The sequence below is a fragment of the Hypanus sabinus genome, chromosome 9, assembly GCF_030144855.1.
Source record: "Hypanus sabinus isolate sHypSab1 chromosome 9, sHypSab1.hap1, whole genome shotgun sequence".
NCBI lineage: Eukaryota > Metazoa > Chordata > Chondrichthyes > Myliobatiformes > Dasyatidae > Hypanus > Hypanus sabinus.
The window spans coordinates 79,354,384-79,376,279 of NC_082714.1; the positions used below are offsets into that span (position 1 = coordinate 79,354,384).

Consider the following 21,896-nt stretch of genomic DNA (forward strand, 5'->3'; position numbering starts at 1 on the left):
CACACACACACATTCTGCAGATGCTGTAAATCCAGAGTAACTCACACACACACACACACACACACACACACCGATGGAAATCCAGAGTAACTGACTCGCAGCCAGGCAGCATCTATGGAGGGGAATGAAGAACCGACTTGGGCCGAGACCGTTCATCAGCCCAAAGCGCCGACTGTTTATCCCTCCCTCTGGATGCCGCCTCATCCGTTGAGTTCCTCCAGTATTGTTTGTGCGTGATCAGAAAGTTCGTTCCAATCTGTCTGTTTCCTGCCCTGTCTTGCCCTCTGGAATCCTTGTCCCTCATTAGCGGTTTATCATCGGGGTGGGGTAGTGGTCATTGTAAATTTCAGCGAGGGGTGGTCTTATTAAATCTCCTGGCCTGTTGGGATTAAATTCGCACACAGACAAAACGAAGCCCTCAAAGCATTGCGAGCAAAGGCAATCTCTAGTAAACAGCATTTTCCAGCCCGTTCAAAGGCAGCGGGATGGAAATGATTTCAAAACGTCTTCCGGTTACTAAACTCCCCCCTCTCCCTCTCCCTCTCTCTCTCCAGAGCTGACGTTGATTTGAAACGTCACTACATTTTCTATACTCTCATTCTGGTCCCAGTCTGGAGCCTCTTGTAAAACATCTACGAGACGGGACAAGAGGTGGAGAGGGGGGGTTGTCCCTGTAGACGCTTCCAGAAAAGAAGTAAGTCACCTCGTTTGCTTGTTTTCAAACTGGCTTTTAATTTAGTGGAAACTTTTGGTCTGCGAGTTGTTTTTGTATGCACACGTGTCTGTTCTGTTCCTGTCCCCTTCCCGTTCCCAACACCGCTACGTTTGTCCTACTGATATATATTTTTGGGTGGGGGTGGGGGAGAGATGAGCTTGTCAATTTCAAATGAAATTAACAAACTCCCGGCCCAGGATCCGCCCTTTAACAAAGAGGGAGAGAGACGCGGAAAGGCGGGGACTGTAGACAGTCTCGAGTCAATTACTTCCAGTTTAAAAAAACAGAGTTTGCAGTTCCTCTAGGCTTGATTTTTTTCTTGGCCTTATTGTAAGGCCAGTTTTCCGCTGTTTTTAGGGGTGGGGACACTGCAAGTGGGTGTGTGGAGGGAGAGATTGGGAACATCTCCCGTCTTCCTCCCGGCCGCTGGCGCTGGGGAGGTTCAGTGACAGATAAACACACACACGCACAAGAGGGTGTCCGCGGTGGCTAACGGCCGCGGAATCCCTGACTTTGTGTTTCACTGGTGAGTCAGTCCTGACCTCCCCCACCCCTCCGACACACAGACACCCGTTACTCCTCTACAGGGTGTGTTAGCCCCGGCTGTTTTCTGAGCCGCTTAGAAAATATTGTATGTGTGTCTGTTTGTGCTTGCGTCTGTTAATCTTTGTGTATGTCCATTTCTGTGTGTGTGTATGTGGCCTATCCCTCTCCCTCTGCACATAGTCCAGGCCCACACTTCGGCTCAGAAAAACTTAGTTACCCCTCTCCCCCCCCCCCCCCACACACACACACACTATAGTGACTTTATATAAAACGTCACGGTTTTATCACACAGAAGCAAGCCCTTCGGCCCAGCACATCAATACTAACCGCACCTGTCTATCTGCACTAATTCCACATGTGTCCTGCCTATTGAAATCCCATCCCAGATGCCTGTGAAGTTCGTCACTATTGCTGCCTCTGGCATTTCATTCGCGATACCAACTCCTGCCCGTGTGCCAACCTCCCCCTCTCAATTTAAGTTTATGCCCTCGGGATTTAGACTCCCCTGCCCTGGGGAAGGGTGACTGTGACTGTGACCCCACCCCCCAAGGTTTTGTAAACTTCAGCCTCCTCCCCTCCAGAGAAAACAGTCCCAGCCTGTCCAGTCTCATCTCAGCCCCACCAGTCCCAGTAACATCCTCTTTTCTGCTGCCTCTCCAGCTTATTGACATCCTTCCTATAGCTGGGTGACCTGAACCGCACGGAATCCCGAGTGAGGTCTAACCAATATTTTGTACAGTGAGCTGTCTCCCATCTCAATACCCTGGGGTACAAGTCCGCCTGTGCACAAGGGCAGTGAAAAACTTAATTGCAGCAGCTTCAGGGGCACAACATTCACAAGGAAAACGTAAAATAAATGCAAATTATACACATTACTTACAAGGAAACACGATTAGAACAAAAACAGTGCATTGTAGTGCAAAGTGGTCACAGTGTTTCTGTACCGAGGTGGTGACCGGGGTTGTGCCGGTCGGTTCAGGAACCGAATGGTTGAAGGGAAGTCGCTGTTCCTGACCCTGGTGGTGTGGGACTTCAGGCTTCTGTACCTCCTGCCCGGTGGGAGCTGGGAGAAGATGGCCTGGCCCAGAGGGTGGGCATCTTTCAAGATGGACGTTGTCTTCCTGAGGCAGAGTCACCTGTAGATACGACCGATGGTGGGGAGGATGTATTGACCTGAGTCAATGACTTCTTGTGTCCCTACACATTGGAATTACTGTATCAGACTGTGATGTAATCAGACAGGATACTGTCCATGGTACATCTGTAAAAGTTTGTCAGTGTTTGGTGACCAGCTGAACCTCCTTAGCCTAAAGTTTAACTGTTAGCACAACGCTTCACTGTACTAACAACCCTGGTTCAATTCCGCCTCTGCCTGTAAGGAGTTTGTACGCTCTCTCTGCGATCACTGTAAATTGTCCCGTGATTAGGCAAGGATTAAATCGGGATTGTTGGACGATGCATTGAAAAGACTTGAAGGGCCTATTCTACTCTGCACCTCGATCAAATAATAACACCCTCCTGAGAGGAGAGCGCGGTGCTGGCAGGTCCAGAAACAGGCCCTTCAGCCCATCTGATCTGTGCTGACCAGGATGGCCATGCAAGTGAGTCTCATTTGCCACGCTGGACCTCACAACCCTGTACAAGTGCAACGCAGTGTCCCAGCTCCTGTACTCAGTTCTCTGGCTGACAAAGGCTAGTGTGCCAAACACCTTCACTACCCTGTAACAGAAATAAATGAGGAGCTGCGCATTCTCCCATTGACGGCTTCTAAAGACGTACGGTGTAGTAGGTGTTATCGGGTGGTGAGCAGAAGGGCCCATAAACTCAAAATAAATAGCCAGAAGTCTGTCATGGACCAGTCAGCTCCTTGTCCCTCCTCCATTACTGAACTCCCCTCCGCCTCCCCGATTCCCTCAGTGAGCAATAGGAATCTTCCCATTGGCTCATGGTACAATCAATCAGAATCAGCCTGAGTTTCAGATGACTGGGGGGGGGGGGAGGGGGGAGGTGGAGTCATACGACAGAGGAACTCTGACTCTCATTCTGCCCCTGTTCCTGCCAACTCCCCCCAGATTGTACCTCCCAGCCCCCGAGGAGTGCGATATACTGAGGCCGATTAGCCCCACCGACTCCACACGTGGCAGGAAAGCGAAACCCACGTGGTCACACTGAGCCAAAGGTCAGGATCGAACCGGGTCTCTGAGGCCATAAGGCAGTAGCTCTGCCCGCTGCTCATTGGGTACAATATACTGGAGTCCACTTTTAGTAAAGCAAGTATCCTCCAGGATAGAAGCTAATGTTATTTTGGGGGCCCACCTTGCTGGGGCTGGTGACGGACAGGAGCTGGGACTCAGACCGCGGCTGACTGAGTACGGGCAGATTCCTCCTCTCAGATCACTGCGGTTATTCCAGATGAGAAGGCAATCTGAAGAGGGTTGCTGGGGCCAGTTTGGATTCAAGCTGATCTCTTGGATTGAACTCCAAGACTTCTCTTCACCAGTTCGACTGTGTTCTCCCAATCTTGCATCGGGATGTTGACAAGGAGAAGTTCACTCCCAATATTCACCCCTTCTCTCCCATTGCCATCCTCAGACACCGAGACGCATGACTCCACCCTCGTCTATTCACCAACCCCTTGCAGAGTTGGAAGGGAATGTGTATACTGTAAATGTTTACTGAAAACTTCTTCAGAGCTGAACTCTGTCTCACACCTGTATGATGGGACGGTGTAGAGGGAGTTTCACTCTGTGTCTGACCCCGGGAGTGTGTGATGGGACGGTGTGGAGGGAGTTTCACTCTGTGTCTGACCCCGGGAGTGTGTGATGGGATGGTGTGGAGGGAGTTTCACTCTGTGTCTGACCCCGGGAGTGTGTGATGGGACAGTGTAGAGGGAGTTTCACTCTGTGTCTGACCCCGGGAGTGTGTGATGGGATGGTGTGGAGGGAGTTTCACTGTGTGTCTGACCCCGGGAGTGTGTGATGGGACAGTGTAGAGGGAGTTTCACTCTGTGTCTGACCCCGGGAGTGTGTGATGGGATGGTGTGGAGGGAGTTTCACTCTGTGTCTGACCCCGGGAGTGTGTGATGGGACAGTGTAGAGGGAGTTTCACTGTGTGTCTGACCCCGGGAGTGTGTGATGGGACAGTGTAGAGGGAGTTTCACTCTGTGTCTGACCCCGGGAGTGTGTGATGGGATGGTGTGGAGGGAGTTTCACTCTGTGTCTGTCCCCGGGAGTGTGTGATGGGACGGTGTGGAGGGAGTTTCACTGTGTCTGACCCAGGGAGTGTGTGATGGGACAGTGTGGAGGGAGTTTCACTCTGTGTCTGACCCCGGGAGTGTGTGATGGGACAGTGTAGAGGGAGTTTCACTGTGTCTGACCCCGGGAGTGTGTGATGGGACGGTGTGAAGGGATTTCACTCTGTGTCTGACCCCGGGGGTGTGTGATGGGACAGTGTAGAGGGAGTTTCACTCTGTATCTGACCCCGGGAGTGTGTGATGGGACGGTGTGGAGGGAGTTTCACTCTGTGTCTGACCCCGGGAGTGTGTGATGGGACAGTGTAGAGGGAGTTTCACTCTGTGTCTGACCCCGGGAGTGTGTGATGGGACGGTGTGGAGGGAGTTTCACTCTGTGTTCTGTCTGGGCTGACCCGTTAACGTGGGGCTGAAGGATACGATATTGAGGATAAGTAACGATTACAGAATAACTCTGGAGAGTGGAGGTTGAGGACATTGGACAGTGTCACAATGCAGACAACAGCTGATGTTATAACCCCAGTAGGTGCTGATCCCAATCTCCTGTTGTCAGGCTCCATTGGTATCTGTGCTATCTTTGTGTGTTCTTCAGTTCACCTTGTACTAGGAATACAGGACTTTACGAACAATGTATCTGCCCTGTGTACATCCAGGGATACAATGATGCTGGTTCAATCCCGTACTTTGTATCAACACATTTTGCAATTGCATTTAATCCACCAATTTCCAGCTTGCTCAAAGAATGTAGCTCCCTCAACACCATCCCATCACACACTCCCGGGGTTATGGAAACATAGAAAACCTACAGCACAATACAGGCCCTTCGGCCCACAAAGTTGTGCCGAACATGTCCCTACCTCAGAAATTACTAGGCTTACCTACAGCCCTCTATTTTACTAAGTTCCATGTACCTATCTAAAAGACCCTATCGTATCCACCTCCACCACTTCACACTTATCTGCCACTTCTCAGCCCAGTTTTGCATCCTATCAATGTCCCACTGTAACCTCTGACAGCCCTCCACACTATCCACAACACCCCAACCTTTGTGTCATCAGTAAATTTACTAACCCATCCCTCCACTTCCTCATCCAGGTCATTTATAAAAATCACAAAGAGTAAGAGTCCCAGAACAGATCCCTGAGGCACACCACTGGTCACCGACCTCCATGCAGAATATGACCCGTCTACAGCCACTCTTTGCCTTCTGTTGGCGAGCCAGTTCTGGATCCACAAAGCAATGTCCCCTTGGATCCCATGCCTCCTTACTTTCTCAATAAGCCTTGCATGGGGTACCTTATCAATTGCCTTGCTGAAATCCATATACACTACATCTACTGCTCTTCCTTCATCAATGTGTTTAGTCACATCCTCAAAAAATTCAATCAGGCTCGTAAGGCACAAAATGCCATTGACAAAGCCATGCTGACTTGAAAGATTGGAGTGACTGGGCTTGTATACACTGGAATTTAGAAGGATGAGAGGGGATCTGATTGAAACATATAAGATTATTAAGGGATTGGACACGCTGGAGGCAGGAAGCATGTTCCCACTGATGGGTGAGTCCAGAACTAGAGGCCACAGTTTAAGAATAAGGGGCAGGCCATTTAGAGAAGAGATGCGGGAAAACGTTTTCACCCAGAGAGTGGTGGATATGTGGAATGCTCTGCCCCAGAAGGCAGTGGAGGCCAAGTCTCTGGATGCTTTCAAGAGAGAGTTAGATAGAGCTCTTATAGATAGCGGGGTCAAGGGATATGGGGAGAGGGCAGGAACGGGGTACTGATTGTGTATGGTCAGCCATGATCACAGTGATCACATGATCACAGTAGGCCGAATGGCCTACTCCTGCGCCTATTGTCTATTCCTAATCATACCTCTCATAAATATGTTCATAAATCCTGCCTCTCAGGATCGATTTCATCAGCTTACCAACCACTGAAGTAAGACTCACTGGCCTATAATTTCCTGGGCTAGCTCTACTCATTTTCTTGAATAAAGAAACAACATCCGCAACTCTCCAACCCTCCAGAACCTCTCCCATCCCCATTGATGATGCAAAGATCATCGCCAGAGGCTCAGCAATCTCCTCCCTCATCTCCTACAGTAGCCTGGGGTACATCTCATCTGGTACCTCAAGTTGGACCTATCCAACTTGATGCTTTCCAAATCTCCAGCACATCCTCTTCCTTAATATCTACATACTCAAGATTTTCAGTCCGCTGTAAGTCATCCCTACAATCGCCAAGATCCTTTTCCATAGTGAATACTGAAGTAAAGTATTCATTTACTACCTCTGCTATGTCCTCCGGTTTCATACACACTTTCCCACTGTTATATTTGATAGGTCCTATTATGTCTTATCCTCTTGCTCTTCACATACCCGTAGAATGCCTTGGGGTTTTCCTTAATCCTGCCCGCCAAGGTCTTCTCATGGCCCCTTCTGGCTCTCCTAATTTCCTTCTTAATCTCCTTCCTATTAGCCTTATAATCTTCTAGATCTCTAACATTACCTAGCTCTCTGAACCTTTTGTAAGCTTTTCTTTTCTTCTTGACTAGATTTATTACAGCCTTTGTACACCACGGTTCCTGTATCCTACCATAACTTCCCTATCTCATTCTATACAGAACTCTGCAGAAATACCCTCTGAATATTTGCCACATTTCTTTCGTACATTTCCCTGAGAACATCTGTTTCTATTCTTAAGTCTCCAATTTCCTGATAGCTTCATAATTCCCCTTACTCCAAGTGAATGCTTTTCTAACTTGTCTGTTCCTATCTCTCTTCAATGCTATTGTAAACCAGAATCAGAATCAGACTTTAATCGCCAAGTACCTGGGCACATACAAGGAATTTACTTCCGGCAGATGTTGTCTCTCTGCTCATAACAATAATAATGATAAATATAAATGAAAATATAGATTATACATACAAGTAGTGCAATCCAAGTAATAGTTAGCCGACAGTTAACCGGCAGTTAACTGTTCAGCAAAGTGACCGCAGTAGGGAAAAACTTCTCCAGTGCCTATTAGTCTTAGTCTGGAGGGATCTGAAGCGCCTACCAGACAGAAGCAGTTCACTATCTCCAAAATGCTCTCCCAACAATCTGACACCTGACCAGGTTCATTTCCCAATACCAGATCAAGTACAGTCTCCCCTCTTGAAGGCTTATCTACATATTGTGTCAAGGAACCTTCCTGAACACACCTAACAATCTCCACCCCAACTAAACCCCTTGCTCTACGGAGCTGCCAATCGATATTTGGGAAATATTTGCATCAGACACAGACGCACATCACACACTCTCGGGGTCAGACACTGAGTGAAACTCCCTCCACACTGTCCCATCACACACTCCCGGGGTCAGACACAGAGTGAAACTCCCTCCACACCATCCCATCACACACTCCCGGGGTCAGACACAGTGTGAAACTCCCTCCACACCGTCCCATCACACACTCCCGGGGTCAGACACAGAGTGAAACTCCCTCCACACCGTCCCATCACACACTCCCGGGGTCAGACACAGAGTGAAACTCCCTCCACACCGTCCCATCACACACTCTCGGGGTCAGACACAGAGTGAAACTCCCTCCACACTGTCCCATCACACACTCCCGGGGTCAGACACAGAGTGAAACTCCCTCCACACCATCCCATCACACACTCCCAGAGTCAGACACTGAGTGAAACTCCCTCCACACTGTCCCATCACACACTCCCGGGGTCAGACACAGAGTGAAACTCCCTCCACACCGTCCCATCACACACTCCCGGGGTCAGACACAGAGTGAAACTCCCTCTACACCGTCCCATCACACGCTCCCGGGGTCAGACACAGAGTGAAACTCCCTCTACACCGTCCCATCACACGCTCCCGGGGTCAGACACAGAGTGAAACTCCCTCCACACCGTCCCATCACACACTCCCGGGGTCAGACACAGAGTGAAGCTCCCTCTACACCGTCCCATCACACACTCTCGGGGTCAGACACAGAGTGAAACTCCCTCCACACTGTCCCATCACACACTCTCGGGGTCAGACACAGAGTGAAACTCCCTCCACACTGTCCCATCACACACTCTCGGGGTCAGACACTGAGTGAAACTCCCTCTACACCGTCCCATCACACACTCTCGGGGTCAGACACTGAGTGAAACTCCCTCCGCACTGTCCCATCACACACTCTCGGGGTCAGACACTGAGTGAAACTCCCTCTACACCGTCCCATCACACACCCCCGGGGTCAGACACAGAGTGAAACTCCCTCCACACCGTCCCATCACACACTCTCGGGGTCAGACACTGAGTGAAACTCCCTCCACACTGTCCCATCACACACTCCCAGGGTCAGACACAGAGTAAAACTCCCTCCACACCGTCCCATCACACACTCCCGGGGTCAGACACAGAGTGAAACTCCCTCTACACTGTCCCAACACACACTCCCGGGGTCAGACACAGAGTGAAACTCCCTCCACACCGTCCCATCTCACACTCCCGGGGTCAGACACAGAGTGAAACTCCCTCCACACCGTCCCATCACACACTCCCGGGGTCAGACACAGAGTGAAACTCCCTCCACACTGTCCCATCACACACTCCCGGGGTCAGACACAGAGTGAAACTCCCTCCACACTGTCCCATCACACACTCCCGGGGTCAGACACAGAGTGAAACTCCCTCCACACTGTCCCATCACACACTCCCGGGGTCAGACACAGAGTGAAGCTCCCTCCACACTGTCCCATCACACACTCCCGGGGTCAGACACAGAGTGAAGCTCCCTCCACACTGTCCCATCACACAGTCCCGGGGTCAGACACAGAATGAAACTCCCTTCACACCGTCCCATCACACACTCCCGGGGTCAGACACAGAGTGAAGCTCCCTCTACACTGTCCCATCGCACACTCCCGGGGTCAGACACAGAGTGAAACTCCCTCCACACCGTCCCATCACACACTCCCGGGGTCAGACACAGAGTGAAACTCCCTCCACACCGTCCCATCACACACTCCCGGGGTCAGACACAGAGTGAAACTCCCTCCACACCGTCCCATCACACACTCCCGGGGTCAGACACAGAGTGAAACTCCCTCCACACCGTCCCATCACACACTCCCGGGGTCAGACACAGAGTGAAACTCCCTCCACACCGTCCCATCACACACTCCCGGGGTCAGACACAGAGTGAAACTCCCTCTACACCGTCCCATCACACACTCCCGGGGTCAGACAGAGTGAAACTCCCTCTACACTGTCCATTCACACACTTCTGGGGTCAGACACAGAGTGAAACTCCCTCTACACTGTCCCATCACACCCTCCCGGGGTCAGACACAGAGTGAAGCTCCCTCCACACCGTCCCATCACACACTCCCGGGGTCAGACACAGAGTTAAACTCCCTCTACACTGTCCATTCACACACTTCCGGGGTCAGACACAGAGTGAAACTCCCTCTACACTGTCCCATCACACCCTCCCGGGGTCAGACACAGAGTGAAGCTCCCTCCACACCGTCCCATCACACACTCCCGGGGTCAGACACAGAGTGAAACTCCCTCTACACTGTCCCATCACACACTCCCGGGGTCAGACACAGAGTGAAGCTCCCTCCACACCGTCCCATCACACACTCCCAGGGTCAGACACAGAGTGAATCTCCCTTCACACCGTCCCATCACGCACTCCCGGGGTCAGACACAGAGTGAAACTCCCACCACACCGTCCCATCACACACTCCCGGGGTCAGACACAGAGTGAAACTCCCTCCACACCGTCCCATCACACACTCCCGGGGTCAGACACAGAGTGAAACTCCCTCCACACCATCCCATCACACACTCAGAGGGTCAGACATAAAGAGAATTTTTCCTTCCTCACTCGTGGATAACAAATTATAAAGGCAGCCCGGTGGTGCGTTGGGTTGAGTTACTGGTGTGTTTAATCTCAGCCTCTTCCGTGGGTGTGTGTCTGTGCAATTTGCACATTATCCCTGCAACCATGTGGGTCTTCCCCCAGTTGACCATCCTCCCACATCCCAAATGTGTGGAGTCAGTGGATTTATCGCTGCTGTAGGTTGTCACCCCCCAGGTGTGGGTGAGGTGGTGTTAATGGGGACATGGGGAAGAATAAAGCAGGAATTGGAGGTTGGCGCTCAGCAGAGCCAGGACGGGCTGATGGGTCACTGGCCTTTCCTTGAGCTGCAGTCTGTTGTTTAACCATCGACTATCGAGCAACGTCTGCCACTATGCTTGGAGGGGTTCAGAGGTCAGATGGGATTTAATCGATTCCCGGTGTGGAGCCTGCTTCCACCAGGGACGAGTGGGTTGGGGATGCTTTGGGAAAGGGTCTGGATATCTGCCCTCTCTCTGTCAGAGAGCCCTTGCCTGTGTTACAGAACAGAGAACCGTACAGCATTGAGCAGGTCATTGAACCCAGGTTGCAGTAAATGCCCTCTCCTTGTGCATCGTTCATCTCCATCCCCCCCTCCATTTTCAGGTGCCTATCGAACAGGCTCTACAAATCCACCAGGTCTCCGGTACTACCCCGCTAACCCACTCCATCGTCTGTATGAAGGCTTTCCTCTCACGTGGCCTTTCAACTTCACTTCTCCCTCTAATCGTAAAAGCCCCTGGGGTTTGATGCTCTGCCCTGGCGTAAAGGTCTGGCTCTCTGCTCTATCTGTGCCCCTCATAATTTTATAAACTATCTGATCTCCCCTCAGCCTCCACCTCTCCAGAGAAAACAGCCCAACTTTGTCCAGTTTAATCCAGGCAGGATCCTGGTGAACGTGTTCCCTGTGGTGGGGAGACCAGGGCTGCACACAATAATTAAATTAAATTAAAGATGCCAATAAACCGTTTGCCTCATACAGATTATTTTTGTTTGTCACATGTGCATCGAAACATACAGTGAAGATGTTGTTTGTGATAACAACCAACACAGTCCGAGGTTGTGCTGGGGGCAGCCCGCAAGTGTGGCCATACTTCCAGTGCCAACATAACGTGCCCACAACCCACTGACCCTAACCTGCACGTCTTTGCACCGTGCAGGAGAGCACAGCGCCTGGCGGAAACACACAGTCACGGGGAGACGTACAAACTCCTCACAAGCTGAGGTGGGAATTAAAGGCTGGCGCTGTAGAGTGTTATGATAACTACTCCGCCTAGGGAAGAGGCAGGTACATTATTGAAAGGTGCATGGATTGGGGGCAATGGGGAGCTAGTGCAGGAGGGGAGGGGCAGCCTGAGACATCAGATAGAGTGGTGGGATTGTTTTGATGGGCTGAATGGTCTCCTGCTCCTGTTGTGTCCTTGTGTGAGCTGGACCCATCCCCGGACGGTTTGTCCCACCGGGAGGAGTTTGGACAGGCTGGGGTTTAGGGGAGTGAGAGCAGGCAGGATTGAAGCAAAGATGGGGAAGGACGCGGTCTCAAAGTCAAATGCAGAAGTGCAATGAAACACTAGCAGCTTCATCACAGGCCCATGGTGTCAGATTCACAACATTCACAAGTAACCAAAGAACACAATCAGAACATTAAACAAAACGTATCGTATAGCAAAGAGGTCACAGTGTTTCTGTACTGAGATGGTGATTCGGGTTGTGCTAGTTGGGTCAGGAACCAAATGGTTGAAGGGAAGTCGCTGTTTCTGAAACTGGTGGGGTGGGACTTCAGGCTTCTGTACCTCCTGCCCGATGGGAGCTGTGAGAAGATTTCATGGCCCAGATGGTGGGATCTTTGATGATGGACGTTGCCTTCTTGAGGCAGCGTCTCCTATGGATGGAGATTTTGATGATGGTTCCTCGTGTGAGCGTCTCTAGAACGAGGGGTCACCTTGTGAAAATAATGGGCTTCCCCATTTAAGAGAGAGACAAGGCAATTTATTCCCCCCACCCCCCCCATGAGTCTTTGCAATTCTTTTGCTCAAGGAGCAGTGGAAAGAGACAGGGATCAGTTCCCGATCAGCAAGGGGTGACGGTCACAGGTAGTTCTCGGAAATGTGTTGGGATTGGTCAAGATTTTAATTGATATGGGGGTAGTAGACTAGAGGGGCTGATTGGCCTTTTCTTGCCCGTGATTTACATGGGTTCTTGCATCCTGGAGAATCTTTGGGACCATTTCTTTCTGGAGTTCATAATTTGGGAAAACCAGAGTTGGACTTCCACAGTGAATGCCAGGGCCCCGGGGAGTGTTGACAAACAGGAGGACCTGGGGGTAGAGGTACATGGTTCTTTCAAAGAGGAGTCACAGGTAGTTCAAAGTAAGTTTATTATCAAATTATATATACGCCATCATACACTACCCTGAGATTCATTTTCTTGCAGGCATTTAAAGAAATACAACAGGATTTATGAAAAGTTATACATGACAAAGACTGGCAAAAGAGAACAAATCGTGCAAGTAATAAGCGAGTAAATAAATAGTCCTGAGATCATGAGTTGCTGAGTCACTGAAAGTTGATGTGGGTGGAGTTATCCACGTTGGTCAGGAGCCCAGTAGTTGAATGGTAAGAACTGTTCCTGCACCTGGCGGTGTGGGACCTGAGGCTGCCCAGCGGAGCATCGCCTGGATGATGGGGGCCCTTGATGGTGGATGCTGCCGTCTTGTGCGAGCATTCCTTCGAGATGTGCTCAACGGTGGGGAGGGTTTTGCCTGTGATGGACTGGGCTGTGTCCACCACTTTGTGTAGGTTTTCCATTGGTGTTTCCACACCAAAAAGTGACGCAGCCACTGCCCGGGTAGGGTAGTCAGTCAGGCTGGCGAAGAAGGCACTCGGCACAGTGCCACCAAGTTCCAGAGCTGGGGTGTGATGTTACAGTTGTACACGATGTTGGTGAGGCCACCTTTCGAATGCTGTGCTATCAGCATTCAGCTGGAGAGAGTGCAGAGGAGATTTATGAGGAAGTTGCCGGGACCTCAGCACCTTACAGACATATATAATGGGCAGAGACAGAGTGGATGAACACAGACTTTTCCCCAGGGTTGGGGAATGAGAACTAAAGGGCTCAGGTTTAAGGTGTGAGGGGAGAGATTTAATCAGTACCCGAGGGACAGCTTCTTCACCCACTGGTCAGTGTGTGGAGTGAGCTGCCAGAGGAAGTGATTGGGACAGTATAGTGGTTAGCACGACACTTTACGTACCAACGACCCGGGTTCAATACCCGCTGCTGTCCCACGTTCGCCCCGTGGCAACGTGGGTTTCCTCCGGGTGCTCCGGTTTCCTTTCACAGTCTAAAGACCTACTGGCTAATTGGTCATTGTAAATTGTCCCGTGGTTAGGTGGGGTCTCCCCCCCCCCCCCCCCACATGTGTGTGTGTGTGTGTGTGTGTGTGTGTATATATTTGTGTGCCTGTGTGCGTGTGTGTGTGTGTGTCTGTGCTTGTCTGTGTGTGTATTTGTGTGTGCGTGTGTATTTGTGTGTGTGTCTGTGTGTGTATTTGTGTGTGCGTGTGTATTTGTGTGTGTGTCTGTGTGTGTATTTGTGTGTGTGTATTTGTCTGTGTGTCTGTGTGTCTGTGTGTGTATTTGTGTGTCTGTGTGTCTGCGTGTGTGTGTGTATTTGTGTGTGCGTGTGTATTTGTGTGTGTGTGTGTATTTGTCTGTGTGTCTGCGTGTCTGTGTGTGTATTTGTGTGTCTGTGTGTCTGTGTGTCTGCGTGTGTGTGTGTATTTGTGTGTGCGTGTGTATTTGTGTGTGTGTGTCTGTGTGTGTATTTGTCTGTGTGTCTGCGTGTGTGTGTGTGTATTTGTGTGTGCGTGTGTATTTGTGTGTGTGTGTGTTTGTGTGTGTCTGTGTGTGTATTTGTCTGTGTGTCTGCGCGCGTGTGTGTGTATTTGTGTGTGTGTTTGTGTTCTTGCATGTTCTCCCTGTGGCCGTGTGGGTTTCCCTGCGCGTGCTCCAGTACCCGCCCAACCACGTGTAGGGTTAGCTGGGTAAATCGGTTGCTGTAAATCCACCCCCACCCCCCGGCAGTGTGTGGGTGAGGGCACAATCCGGGGGAGTCAAGGTGCGTGCGTGGGGTCGGTGTAACTGGGTGCTGGGCGGTCAGCACCGACTCAGTCAGCCGAAAGCTTTTCCTCTGAGCTCTGATGAGGCAACCTCACTGAAGTTTGGCGGTTAAGATGACGTACAGCCTAACATTAGGTTGTGACACACTAAGGCAGGATGTTACTCATGACCCCGTGTTAGTTCATGGCTGCCTCTAGCTTTTCAGCTTGCCCTGAGGCTTTTGGGTGAGACAGACCAGGGTCCTTCTGCCACCTTCTTTCCCCCCCCCCCACCCCGCCATGGCTCCCCTACACCCCTTCTCTTTCACACAAGGGATCCCAGCCAATGTTTATCCCACTGTCAAATACTAAAAGCAGAAACACTAGGCATATTTTCATTGCCATAAGTGGGATCTTGCTGTGCGAGGCTCTCTTGTGGTTTTGCCATCAACCCCACCCCTCCCACCCCAGTAACTGCACCTCCAAGAGCCAGATCACTGGGGAGGGGGAGGATGGAAGTTGGAAAGTTGCTTCCTGCCCTGGTAACGAGCAGGGGGCTTTCAGCCATGGATGCCGGCCCTTCACACACCAGCTGTCTGCTGGTGACAGGACGAGCCGTGTTGGGTTTAGTGCCAGGAGTCACAGGCCGGCACATCCTAGCCAGAGAGCTGGGGGCAGGGACGGAGATTTCCCCCTCCCTCCCTTTCTGTCTGTGTCTCTCTCCATCTCTGTCTGTGTGTGTGTTTGTCTCACCTTCTCTGTGTGTCTGTGTGTGTGTGTGTGTTTGTCTCTGTGTATCCCTGTCTCTGCCTGTGTGTGTGTTTGTCTGTGTATCCCTGTCTCTGCCTGTGTGTGTGTTTGTCTCTGTGTATCCCTGTCTCTGCCTGTGTGTGTGTTTGTCTGTGTATCCCTGTCTCTGCCTGTGTGTGTGTTTGTCTCTGTGTATCCCTGTCTCTGCCTGTGTGTGTGTTTGTCTCTGTGTATCCCTGTCTCTGCCTGTGTGTGTGTTTGTCTCTGTGTATCCCTGTCTCTGCCTGTGTGTGTGTATGTTTGTGTATCCCTGTCTGTGTGTGTGTGTGTTTGTCACTGTGTATCCCTGTCTCTGCCTGTGTGTGTGTTTGTCTGTGTATCCCTGTCTCTGCTTGTGTGTGTGTTTGTCTCTGTGTATCCCTGTCTCTGCTTGTGTGTGTGTTTGTCTCTGTGTATCCATGTCTCTGCCTGTGTGTGTGTTTGTCTCTGTGTATCTCTGTCTCTGCTTGTGTGTGTGTTTGTCTCTGTGTATCCCTGTCTCTGCTTGTGTGTGTGTTTGTCTCTGTGTATCCCTGTCTCTGCTTGTGTGTGTGTTTGTCTCTGTGTATCCCTGTCTCTGCCTGTGTGTGTGTTTGTCTCTGTGTATCCATGTCTCTGCCTGTGTGTGTGTTTGTCTCTGTGTATCCCTGTCTCTGCCTGTGTGTGTGTTTGTCTCTGTGTATCTCTGTCTCTGCTTGTGTGTGTGTTTGTCTCTGTGTATCCATGTCTCTGCCTGTGTGTGTGTTTGTCTCTGTGTATCCATGTCTCTGCCTGTGTGTGTGTTTGTCTCTGTGTATCCCTGTCTCTGCTTGTGTGTGTGTTTGTCTGACTGTCTCTGTTTCGTTCTCTTTGCCTGTGTGTGTCTGTCTGTGCGTGCGTCTCTCTCCCCATCTTGACACCCTTCTCTCTGTCCTGACGAGCCTCCTTGACCCCCTCAGCTGCCCGGCTGTTTCACCACCAGCCTCGGGATCTTGCCGTGCACCGTGTATTCCCTACCCAGTGTAGGAATTTTTCTGGAACTTCGATTCATGAATTGGTCGAGTTGTGTAAGGGGGTGGGGGAGGCAGAGGGCCTCCTTTACCTGGGGTAGGGTAGAAGCTCTGGGCTCTCTGATGCCACCCTACTGAGACCCTCCCCTGCCAGCTGTGCCACCCGGCGTTGGAGTGGCCACAACCTGCGCTCCAGCCTGACAATGGGCAATTGTGCCTGACAAAGGCACCCTTCACTGGCCGCGTCACGTTCCTGCTCGTCACTCTCTGCCCCGCTCTGTCCTTTCCCTTGTTAATCTCAGTCACGTTTTACAATGGACCTCCGTCCCACACACAATCAGCATTCCACTCCAAAAACAAAGGCTGTTAGAAACACTCAGAGGGGAAGAGGAACAGTGAATATGGGACGGTACAGCTCAGGAATAGGCCCTTCGGCCCATCATGACTGTGCTTAACACGATGCTGAACAAATTAACTATCGCCTGCCTGTACTTGGAGCATATCCCTTCATTCCCTGCCCACCCACGTGCTTTTCTAACAGTTTTGTAAATTATTCCATCATATCTACCTCCACTGCCACCTCTGGCAGTGCATGCCAGGCACCCAACACTCTGTGAGTGTGGGGCACAGATCTCTTCTAAAGATCCCCCTCTCACCATGAAGCCATGTTCTCAAGGATTCCCCATTTCTACATTCTGACTGTTTACCCCGTCTATATTTTTATAAACTCCCTCAGCCTCCGCCGCTGCAGAGAAAACAGCCCCAAGTTTGAAGAACCTGTCCTTGTAGCTCATGCTGATCTCATCTGCACCCTCCCCAAAGCCTCCTCATCCCTCCCGTAATGGGCGACCAGAACTGTACAGAACTTCCGCCCACTGTGTCTGTGCTGAACGTGAACAACCCTCTCCTCTCACACCCTCTCTCTCTCTCTCATCTTTTCTTTTTACAATATTTTTATTCAGAAGAAAAAACAAGATTTACAGAGTGTAACACATAGATACATCTCAACATAACTTGTGTACATTCATACATTGTGATAAATTTGATCAAAATGTTATAGCATAACACATAAAGGTAACCACTCTGTAATCAAAAATTTAAAGATAGGTCATATATCATAAAAGAAATTTTTTATATAAAAAAAAGTCAACCCCCTACCAACTACCAAAGAGAAAAGCTGATGGATGATAATGGATAATTAGAAAAAAAAGACATATTCACTTAAGAAGAGAGGATAAAACTATACATAAAAGTCTGTGCACTGTTAAACTTTATAAATTGGAAAAGTAATTTAGGAAAGGTCCCCAGATATCATAAAAAGATTGTTTCGAATTTAAGACTGAGCAGCGGATCTTTTCTAAATTTAAATAAGACATAATATCACGTAGCCAGTGAAGATGAGTAGGAGGTGTAGACTCCTTCCATTTAAACAAGATTGCTCTTCTTGCTAAAAGAGAAGTAAAAACTAAAACCTGTAGGTTAGGAGTATTTAAAGTTATATCTTCATTTGCAATAATACCAAACAAGGCAGTAAGGGGATTTGGGTCAAATTGGACCCTAAAAAGTTGTGAGAAGGTATGGAATACTTCCTGCCAAAACTTTTCAATTTTAGGGCAAAACCAAAACACATGAATTAAAGAGACATCAGCAGAGTTGCATTTATTACAAAATGGAGAAACGTTCGGATAAAAACTGGACAGCTTCTGTTTAGAAATGTAAGCTCTATGAACCACTTTAAATTGTAGAAGAGAATGACGAGCACAGAAAGATGATTTATTAACCCGTTTCAGAATTTTATTCCATCTTTCATCAGAAATCTGACAATTTCGGTTATCCTCCCAAGCTTTTTTTATTTTGTCTAAAAAGTCTTGTCTAAAATCAATCAACAAGTTATAGATACCAGTAATAGAACCATTAACAAAAGGTTTTAAATTTAAAAGATCGTCCAGTAAATTTTTATCAGGACCTATAGGAAAAGTAGTTAATTGGACACGTAAGAAATCTCTAATTTGAAGGTATCTGTCTCTTGTCTAACCGCCTCTGAAATGCTCTGTCATATCCGCCTCCATCAACACCCTTGGCAGCTCACTCCAGACACCCACCTCTCTCTGTGTGAGAGAGATTGCCCCACACATCCCCCTCTCACCTCTAAGCATTCCCTCTGGTATTAAAAGCAACGCACACACAATGCTGGAGGAACTCAGCAGGTCAGACAGGATCGTTGGAAGTGAATAAACAGTCGATGTTTCCGGCCCAGACCCTTCTTCAGGACTGGAAAAGAAGGGGGAGGTGGTGGCGGGGGGGGGGGGGGGGGAGGGGAAGGGGAATAGCTAGAAGGTGAAGCCCAGTGGGTGGGAAAGGTCAAGGACTGGAGAGGAAGGAGTCTGATCGGAGAAGAGAGTGGACCAGAGGAGATGATAGGCGGGTGAGAAAAGGGTGAAGGGCCAGCGGGGAATACAAGAAGAGGGGAGGGGAAGAGGATTTCTTTCACCAGTGGGAGAAATCGGATTGGAGGCTACCCAGATGGAATATAAGGCGTTGCCTCTCCATTCTGAGGCTGGGCTCATTGTGGCACCAAAGGAGGCCATGGGCCGATGCCAGAACCGGAACGGGAATTGAAATGTTTGGCCACCGGGAAAATCCACTTTTGGTGAATGGTGCAGGGGTGCTTGAGGTCTCACCGATGTAGAGAAGGCCACGTCGGGAGCACCAGGCACAGCAGAGCCGCAGGCGTGGTGCTGCCTCACCTGGAAGGACTGTCTGGGGCCTGAGGGAGGAGGTGAACTGGCAGGTTAGCACTTCGGCCACTTGTGGGAGATCAGTGAGGAGGGACGAATGGACGAGGGATCCCTGCGGAAAGAGGAGAGAGAGGAGGAAGCGTTTGGAAATGGCAGAAGTTGTGGAGAAGGACGAGTTGGACACAGAGGCTCATGGGGTGGTAGGTGAGGGCAAGAGGAACTCCATCCCTGGTACTTATCCCTCTGGTTTTGGACATTTTGACCTGGGGAGAAAGCTACCGGCTGTCTACTGTATTCGTGCCTCTATAAACTTCAGTCAGATCTCCCCTCAGCCTCCCGACACTCGAGAAGGCAGCCCAACGTCTCCTGAAACATCCTGTTCCGCAACCTCCCCGAAGCCTGCACGTCCTTCCTGTACCAGGGCAATCATTAGGACATCTTTCCAACACCTAGGGCTTTTGTAAGATGGGCCAGGTAGTTCTGGAAGTGCGAGGTCGAGGGTGGTACACTGAGTGTGGCTCTGAGGAGGTTGCTGGAGGAAGAGGCTGGGCGAGGAGGGGGAACATTCATGCTGTCGGGCTCGATAAGACAAGAAGGGTGAGGTGTAAGAGGGACCTGAGCAGTAATTTCCTCGCACGGTGAGTGGCCAAGGCGGGTCCAATTGCAACACATTTGGTTCGGTACCTGGAGGAGAAAAGGCTTGGTGGGTAATGCGCCTGACGTGGAGAACTGGGACTAGTAGGGATAGAAGCTGCGGCTAGCACAGGCCAGCTGGGCTGAAGGATCTGTTTCTATTGACTCCAGCCCTGGGCTCCCGTTCACGACGGCCAGGTCAGGGGCCGTCAACCTTCCTCAGAGCACAAGCCAGGAGGAGGAGTGGAAGAGGGGTGGGGGGCACTCGACTCTCAGTGCCACCGCAGCCAACCTCCTCCTCCATGCCCGCTCCTCGTCACCAGCACTCACCTCACGTGATCTCAGAATCAGAATAAGATTTACTTCCACTGACAGATGTGTTGAAATTTGTCATTTTGTGGTTAGCACTACAGTACAGTGCGAAACGTAAACATTCCTGTGTCACAAAGTGCAGAGAGAGCAAAATAGTGAGGTGGTGTCGGGAATCTGATGGTGGAGGGGAAGAGGCTGTTTCTGAAACATTGAGTGTGGGTCCTCAGGCTCCTGTACCTGCTCCCCGATGGTAGTCGTGAGAAGCTGAGAATCCTTAATGACTGATTGTTCTTGCCTGGACCTGGCTGAGTTTACAATCCTCTGTAGCTTTTACCAAGCCTGTGCACTGGAGCCTCCATATCAGATGGAGATGTAACCGGTCAGAGTGGCCCCACTGTAGCAATTTGCTAACAGTCTTCTGTGATGTCCTCTGGCTCCTTATGAAGTCCAGCCACTGGCGTACCTTCTTCGTGATGACATTGTTGTGTCGGACCCTCTCCCTCTGGCGATACCCCAGGAGGTTCCTAAAGCCCTCATGTGAGATGGCCTACCCCCTCAATCCCAAACGTTTCCCCTCACTGGACAGTGGAACCAATTCCATGGTTTATTATTGATGTTAATTTGCTATTGTCACATGTACAATGGAGAAAAAGAACCTTGCACACTGTCTGTACAGATCAGATCATTGCACTGAGGTAGAGCAAGGTAACAGAGTAAATTGTAACAGTTACAGAGAGAGTGCAGCGCAGGCTGACAGCAAGGTACAAGGGCCACAGTGAGGTAGATTGTGAGGTTAAGTGTCCATCTTATCGTACCAGGGAACTGCCCAATATTCTTACAGCAGTTTAAAAATATTCCCAGAGGCTGAGGCTGTCCCCGAGCCTGATGGTGGGTTCTTTCAGGTCTTTTGTGTCTCCTACCCGATGGGACAGGGGAGAAGGGTGGGAGGGGACTTTGATTTCTGCTGGTCGCTTCACTGAGGTAACGTGAGAGTCCGTGGAGAGGGGTCTACATTTGCCCTTGGGACCTGAGATGAGTGAGTGAGATTCCCCACTGTTCTCTGAGGAACACCCACCCAGCTGTCTACCTGTCTCTCCGGGACAGTCTGCGCTGGAAAAGCGGTCTGTACTCAACTGCTTTCCTGTTGCACACTGGAGACTACGGTTACAATGGTGGCAGGGTGGGTAGAGCTGCAGCCTCATAACCCCAGAGACCAGGGTTCCATCCCCACTCTATGCGGAGTTTGCATGTCCTCCTCGTGACCACGTGGGGTCTCCTCACAGCCCATACCACCAGGTTATTACCCCTCAACCATCAGGCTCTTGAACCAGAGGGCATAACTTCACTAAACTTCATTTGCTCCATCACTGAACTGTTCCCATAACTTATGGACTCACTTTCAAGGACTCTTCATCTCCTTGTCATCATTATTTCCTGTTTTCTCGTGCATATTGTCTGCCTTGTGGAGTGCGGTATTTCATTGATTCCATTCTGTTTCTGCTGTCCACTCTGATTGCCTTTGAGGTAAATTGTATGAGACATATATGTACGTTGACAGTAAATTTACTTTGAGCTTTGAAATGTGAATTGCCCCTGGGTGATGGGCAGAGTCTAGGGAGTTCAAGGTGAGAGATAGGGCTGGGGAATTGAGAACTAGAGGGCACAGATTTAAGGTCAGAGTGGAGAGATTTAATAGGAACCAGAGGCTGGTCAGTCCATGGAATGAGTTGCCAGAGGAAGTGATTGAGACAGGTTCATTAACAACATTTAAAAGATACTTGCACAGGTACACGGATAGAACATAGAATAGTACAGCACATTACAGGCCCTTCGGCCCACAAAGTTGTGCTGACCCTCAAACCCTGCCTCCCATATAACCTCCCACCTTAAATTCCTCCATATATGATAGGAAGGGTTTAGAGGGATACGG

At 50.2% G+C, this 21,896-nt stretch overlaps 1 protein-coding gene across 3 annotated transcripts in view; it reads left to right on the forward strand.

The window, feature by feature from the left end:
- Positions 1-536: 536 nt before the first annotated feature.
- LOC132399519 (ceramide synthase 2-like) overlaps positions 537-21,896 on the forward strand; it is a 138,409-nt gene continuing 117,049 nt past the window's right edge. Inside the window, exons 1-2 of one of the 3 annotated variants that reach the window (XM_059979978.1) lie at positions 583-694; positions 12,843-13,024. The gene's annotated coding sequence lies outside the window, so the exon portion shown is untranslated. Of the gene's footprint in view, positions 695-12,842; positions 13,025-21,896 lie in introns of all 3 variants that reach the window. The other 2 variants (XM_059979975.1, XM_059979976.1) reach the window with 2 other exon arrangements.